Source organism: Carex rostrata, chromosome 28, assembly GCF_964058835.1.
Source record: "Carex rostrata chromosome 28, lpCarRost1.2, whole genome shotgun sequence".
Lineage (NCBI taxonomy): Eukaryota > Viridiplantae > Streptophyta > Magnoliopsida > Poales > Cyperaceae > Carex > Carex rostrata.
In genome coordinates, this window is record NC_135945.1 from 1,481,720 (window position 1) to 1,488,499 (window position 6,780).

Below are 6,780 nucleotides of genomic sequence, written 5' to 3' on the forward strand. Positions count from 1 at the left end.
ATATCCAACGACCACTATGTTCTCTACCTAAACAATTAAACAATGTTTAGCTAGAAATCATCATACTAAAAAAATAGCTTTGCCAATTCAATATATGAGTTGTGCCCACTGGTACTTGCATTATAAATAGTTATGTTACGTTAATTTACACCCCGATGCATAACTATCAAGAACATTGATTTGGTTTATCTAAGCAAATTACAAATTAAACATACGGTTCAGATTAGTTCTTTTAATTTGACACGAATCTCAAAACAGACTCCCTATAATTTCTATAGGCACCGAATTGACTTTGACTAGATTTTTTTTTTTAATTGTTGGCGGCAAGTTACCGTTCACAAATTTTATAAATAACGAAAAGAGACTAATTACAAAATCTTATGACCTAATGTCAAAAATAAATATTTACATCACATGCTTTATAATAAGTAATGAAATTATAAAGCGGCCGTCCACAACCGGACCTCCAGGCATAGAATACAAAATCGGAATCAGGATCGGTTCCGGTCGATATCGATCCGAGATAGGTGAATCGGCCGATTCGGCTCGGAAAATCGGATTTTTTTTTCCAAAAGTTTGTTTTACATTAAAAAAAATAGGAAAAAGTTGATAAAATAATAATTTGTTAATAATTTACATATTTAGATAAATGATTACAACCAAATAATCCACTAATACAATATAATACAAGCATTAAAACTATAAACACACTCTTTCACTGCCAGAAACTATGTTGTGCTGACTGGATTACTTCATCGTCGTCTGTATTATGATAAAATTGGGAATATTGTTATCCCGAACCATGGGTTCAAAATTTGGAATATAAATTATAGTTGGCAGCATGTGCATAGTTGATAGTTCTCTATTTAATCAATGGATGTGCATAGTTCTCCACTTCTCCACTATTTAATCACGGGTTCTCCTCTATTTAATCATGGGTACAAAATGGATGTGCATAGTTCATTATGTTTCAGCCAAATAATGTCCAGAATCATATCAAAATGACAGAAATTGGACAAAAAACACATAATCCGCATTAATCGGCAAGGTATCGAATCGGTCACGGCCGATACCAATCTAGAACGGCCGATATCGATCCAAATCGGCCGATACTTCCTTCCATGCCTCCAGGGCCATATCTGAAACCAAGCGATGCTCCTCTCTACGCTTTCCTGAGAAGACTCCTTAATCTTAGCCGTCCGTTTATAATTTGCTTGAGTCAGGTACCTGGGAGATTTATGCATGGGCTCTCGGCCTATGGCTCTGGGCATATAGAGATTAAAAGAGAGAGAGAGAGAGCTGAGAAAATGAAATCTAATCTAATCAAGTGGCCGTCGAGAACCGGACTTCCTGCTGCTATTGTTGTTAGCAGCAGCAGGTCCGGTTGAGCACAATTAATTGGTGTTAGATAGCATACTTAATTAATTGTGCTCCTCAACTTCGGACCGTGTGATTTAAATTGGAGGATTAATATTTAATTTACAAAATTAATATTCAATTCTTCTGCACCGGTTATTCAAATTCGATATATATATGTCCAAGATAGAGAGCAGATAGTGTAGCACTTGCTGCCTATGCAATTAAAATAGCAGACGAAAATTCACTAGTAGATGCAGAGCTAAGGTTTAGTAATGCATCAAAGCAACTTAAACGATATATATATATACCTAAATCTTCAAATTATGGATATAAAAGTTTTAACAAAAAATATTGTCCAAACCTAGATGCTCCGATCCATGTGTAAAAATACATTTGAGTCTCCAACGCTACTAAAATAGTGAAAGAGTTTGAAAATATTAATAGATAAATTCAAATTCAATATATAGTTATCGTGATTTGTGAAAGCTGTATGACAATTTGGAATATAGAAAATTATATATCACTGCATTGAATTTATATTATTGGTGGATAAATATATCCATATTATTTTACTATTTCTTTTATTTTTCATAATATTTACCTAAAAGATATAATAAAATTTTATTTTTTGTTCAACTTTTTTCTTCCAAAGAAATTGATTAAACATAAATAAGTTAGGAGGGGAACACACATGCATGACTAAAGACTTGAATAAATCACAACATCCAACCAATGAGACAAGTTAGAATATATAAATAAGGTTGATAATTGCAGGATATAATATTTATAAATTTAAATGAGTTTTAATATAAAATACAATAAAGTGGATAAATGTGAGAGCTTTTAAAATTTAGAAGGGTACATATGATTTTGTGAATTTGAGAAGAGGAAATTAATATGTAATTTCAGAATCTGTGAGGGATATACATGAAATCCCCCCTTTATTTATAATCGGTCAATTATAAAAAGGTAAGTCATACATACGTTATCATTATTATTTTTTCTTCCAACAATATTATACTTGGCCCTTTGTTGAATTAAAATCTTATTAACCTTAGAAGTTAGAAGCAGCTCGGGAGATTACGCTAAGTAATATATGACTATGAAAAAACAAACAAAAACAATTTTACTGAAAGGAGCAACAGATAGCTAGCTATTTCATTGAATCAAATCGATCGAGATTCATTCTATTCATAAGGTACAGAGAAAATTGTAGGACATTGATTATACAGAGAAAATTATAAAATTAGTGTATATAAGGATTGACCATTTCCAATTACATATCTTAAAATTAACTACGATTATAGATGTAGAAGGAAGCTGACGAAATTACATAAACTGAAGCAAAAAGAAAATCATGAATTACCAATAACAAGAACACCAAGAGAAAGCTATTTTGAACAACATATAACTTTCCAGGAAACTAAAATGACAACAAAAAAGAAATATAATAGTACTAAGAAATTGTAGAGAAAATAAAATATTAAACCGATATTTTTTTTTTCATGACAAAAGTGAGATTTCCCATCTGTTTCATTACGAAATAAAATAGTTCATACAAGAGTCTAAACAATGCATAAAAGTAGATGATTAAAACAATACTAGAATATATGAATGGTAATTAACGACCGATGGCAATGCTTTCCTCTGCTTCCTTATCTATATTGAAATAATTGCTTGTATGCCCAATCCCATTGTCATGAAAGGATTGCTCACTGAGAAGAGTCTCTGTATCAATTCTCCGATTGTAGTCAAGTAGCATAAGCTGTCTCTCCTCCAAACTTTGGGACCTCCAATGATGTATTTGTTGTTGGTTGGACCGCCACAAGACCTCAAGCCGTATCTCCACTTCCTTCATTGATGGTCTTTCTTCTCCTTTGATTCTGAGGCATATTTCTGTTCTGTTCTGTTCTGTGCCCCTCGTTCACAACTTGGGGATCCAGAATCTCAAAGATACGGTTCTCTCTCATAGCTGATCTAAAATATGCAACAAGGTTACCCCCTTCATACACCCTAGAGGAGATTAATGGTTTTTCTCTTGTTAGCAATTCAGCTAGAATGACTCCAAAGCTGTAGACATCACTTTTCGGAGTTAACCGGCCAGTGTAATAGTACTCAGGGTCCAAATACCCATAAGTCCCCTGGATATTTGTAGTTACGCCTGTTTGATCTATTTGGACCGATCTCGAGGCCCCGAAATCTGACACTTTTGCCGTGAAATAATCATCTAATAGAATATTTGATGATTTTATGTCTCTGTGGAAAACTGATATAGAGGCAGATGAGTGGAGATAGGAAATTGCTCCAGCAGCTTCAAGGGCAATTCTCAACCGATCGATGCTTCCATGTCAAGGAACATTGTTCCTCTACATGTAGATGGTGAAAAAGTGTTCCATTTGAAATGAACTCATAAACAAGCAATGGGACTTCGGTCTCTAGGCAACATCCATAGAGTTTCACAACGTTCCTATGGTTGACTTGTGAGAGAATGACCACTTCATTTATGAACTGATCAATTTCTGCCTGATCAACAATTTTTGACTTTTTTATGGCCACAACACGTTGATCTGACAAAATACCTTTGTAAACTTCTCCATGACCTCCCCGGCCAAGAATGAGTGCATTATCGAAACTGTTTGTTGCTTTTTCCAGCTCATGTAATCCAAAATTTCTCATTTTTTGTGTTGTATCTTCATGGGAAGCTATTAGTTGTTGTAGAAGTAACCCCCGGTTTTGAATGAAGAACTTCTGTTTTAGCTTTTCTTGTTTTCTCTTTTCAAACAATTTGATACGCTTGGCTATAATAAAAGATAATGAAATAATGCTAACGGCAGTTGCAAATCCCAGCATGATCGTCATACCTGCGTACATAAATAAAACATCTTAATTAGCAAAAAAAACAAAACAAAGAAAACAAAGAAAAGTTATTTTGCATCATTTTCTTTTATTAGCTTATCAAGTTCGCGCCTATGTTTCAATTGTCCGGTTTCCTTTTTAATTTTATCTTTGTTTTTATAATTTATATCAAACAAATATTGCATTGTAACGTTATTATTGATCATCATTTCTGGCCTATTTATCATTGGACTTGTTGAGCTTAACTCAAAAACCTTTTAGATTAGCTTCAAATGACGAATCCAAACCCATAATACTGATCTGCTTAACGATTGATATGTTTAAATATCAAATTTATTATTTTTTAATTAATTTGGTACAAAAATAAGTGGTAAAAAATGATGAGAAAATAAACATATTAAAACTAACTTGTGAAATAAAAATTTAGCGATTAAGTTTCGAGTGTTTTTGATGGATTCGCCTCAAACTAAGTAACTAGGCTATATTTAGTCTTAGCGAGCAGTATTTTTTCTTGATCCTGAAAACCAATCCTTACTCTTTATTTCTATACTTGTAACAGCATTCAAAACAACATTAATAAACTTGGTAAAAGTTATTTATCCGTAAAAGGTAATTAATAACATACCTATAACTACTGACACTTTGAGATCGCATTGTCTCCGATTGTTATGATAAGTATGCCCGACTGGACAAGAGCAGCCATATCCTCCTTCAAAATTGTAACACTTTCCAGGCTTGGTGCATGGATTTTGGTTGGAACATTCGTCAATGTCTGCACAAATATGTCACAACATATTACTTCAACATATTTGTGAAATCTCTGTTTCTTTTAATTTGTTTTTGGATATGCTCCACTGCCAAGATTACAAGAAAAATAAAAATAAAAATATAATAGACCTTGGCAGCCTCCTTCAAGGTAAGGATTGCCTTCATAACCATGGGAGCAGGTGCAAAGATAACCAGGACCACTGGTTGAGTTTAAACATTCACTGTGATCGCTTATGCATGCATAGGAGGATTCCTTCTTCTTTGCGGTGTCGCATGTCGTGTTTCCTATGGCCCAGTCGATCACCATCGGTGGTGAAAAATCAATCAGCTTCTCAGTGGTAACGTAAGTGGTGTCGAAGTTGAACTCAGCGTCCTCCACCACCATGGCATAGCTGCAAGGGTTAAAGTAATACACCTCCGAGTTGTTGTACCTCTCATCAAACCTGAAAAGAAAGTAAGAAGTTTCTTTGGGGATATCTGTCTGGCAACATCCAGTTCCAGAGCATGATCCATTGTTAGTCAGGGTGTCTGGGTTATGACACCAAGAAATGCACCCTTGTGATTTAGTAAACTGGTCAAGGTAGGCACCTGTATTACACCCAATGACTGTAAATTTGTTCTTCTCAGTGTTAATCCGGAATGATGTGGTATGAAAGCCTCCATTGTAAGTCTGGCTCTCCTCAACTTTTGTTGTGCTGTTGTAGCACTGGAAATGTACTTGGCTGGCTACACGTGCCTGACCGAAGAACAGGCTTATATTCAGAATTTCAAATTCGTGAGTATCCAAAAGGGGGGTAAATCTACCATTAAACATATCACAAATGACATTAAAGTCTTCAGACAGGGAGCATTTTGAGCCAATGCCGAAAGGGTAAGGGATGAGAAGTTCACTGCAGCTGTCTGGGCACCCAGGCAGAGCGATGGTGTTATTTGCAGATTCAGTGGTTTTGAGGTTGAGGAGGAGGAGGAGAAGAAGTTGGGTTAACATCATTATTGCCACCAAGGTGTTTGTTTTTGTTACCTTCATCATATAATGCATAGATAGCATAAATGAACAATCCACTAATTTATCCAGCTATATAGTTTCTATATATCAATGGATCGATCGATGCACCATTCCTGTACTTGGAAGCTCTTTATAAAACATCTGCATAGGGGTGTCAATGGCACCCTTTTACCCGTTTATCCGACCCGTATTGTATCCGAAAACATGGGTAAGAGTAAGATTTTTATTCCGTTAGCTAATCGGGTACGGATAAGAGTAATGATTTTTTTTCGTTATCTTACCCGTTTTAATATAAGATAATTTAAAAAAAATAAAATTACATATATAAATATATATTTGTATGAAGATGATACATGATACAATAAAGTTTTTGTATTTTATTAAATTTTCATAATACAAATTAGTTGTATTCATTATTATTTTTTCTTATTTTAAAAATTATTTTATCGAAAACACAAATTGAAATGTTAATGGCGCTTTTTTATCCGTTTACCCGACCCGTACCGTATTCGAAAATACGGGTAAGGATAAAGATTTTTTTTTCGTTATCATAACGGGTACGGGTATGAAAATGTCTCTACCCGACCCGTATCGTACCCGTTGACACCCCTACATCTGCACATTGATAATTGATTAAATAAATAAGTCAATTATATATTTAGTGTAAAGGTTATCTTCCAGGTTAGGTAGCATGCATCTTAATTAAATTAATGTACATAAAGTTGTTTGGCGTGTCTGGGATAATTTATTTTGCGTCGCAAATATTTTCCTTGCATGGTGCCGTGTGTACC

General features: G+C 34.4%; 1 pseudogene across 1 annotated transcript; it reads right to left on the reverse strand.

The window, feature by feature from the left end:
- Positions 1-2,962: 2,962 nt before the first annotated feature.
- LOC144545487 (putative wall-associated receptor kinase-like 16 pseudogene) lies at positions 2,963-5,974 on the reverse strand (annotated as a pseudogene). Its single transcript, XR_013508534.1, has 3 exons — positions 5,113-5,974; positions 4,841-4,987; positions 2,963-4,220 (listed from the first exon to the last, which is right to left on the reverse strand). The product of XR_013508534.1 is annotated as a putative wall-associated receptor kinase-like 16 pseudogene (transcript).
- Positions 5,975-6,780: the final 806 nt, after the last annotated feature.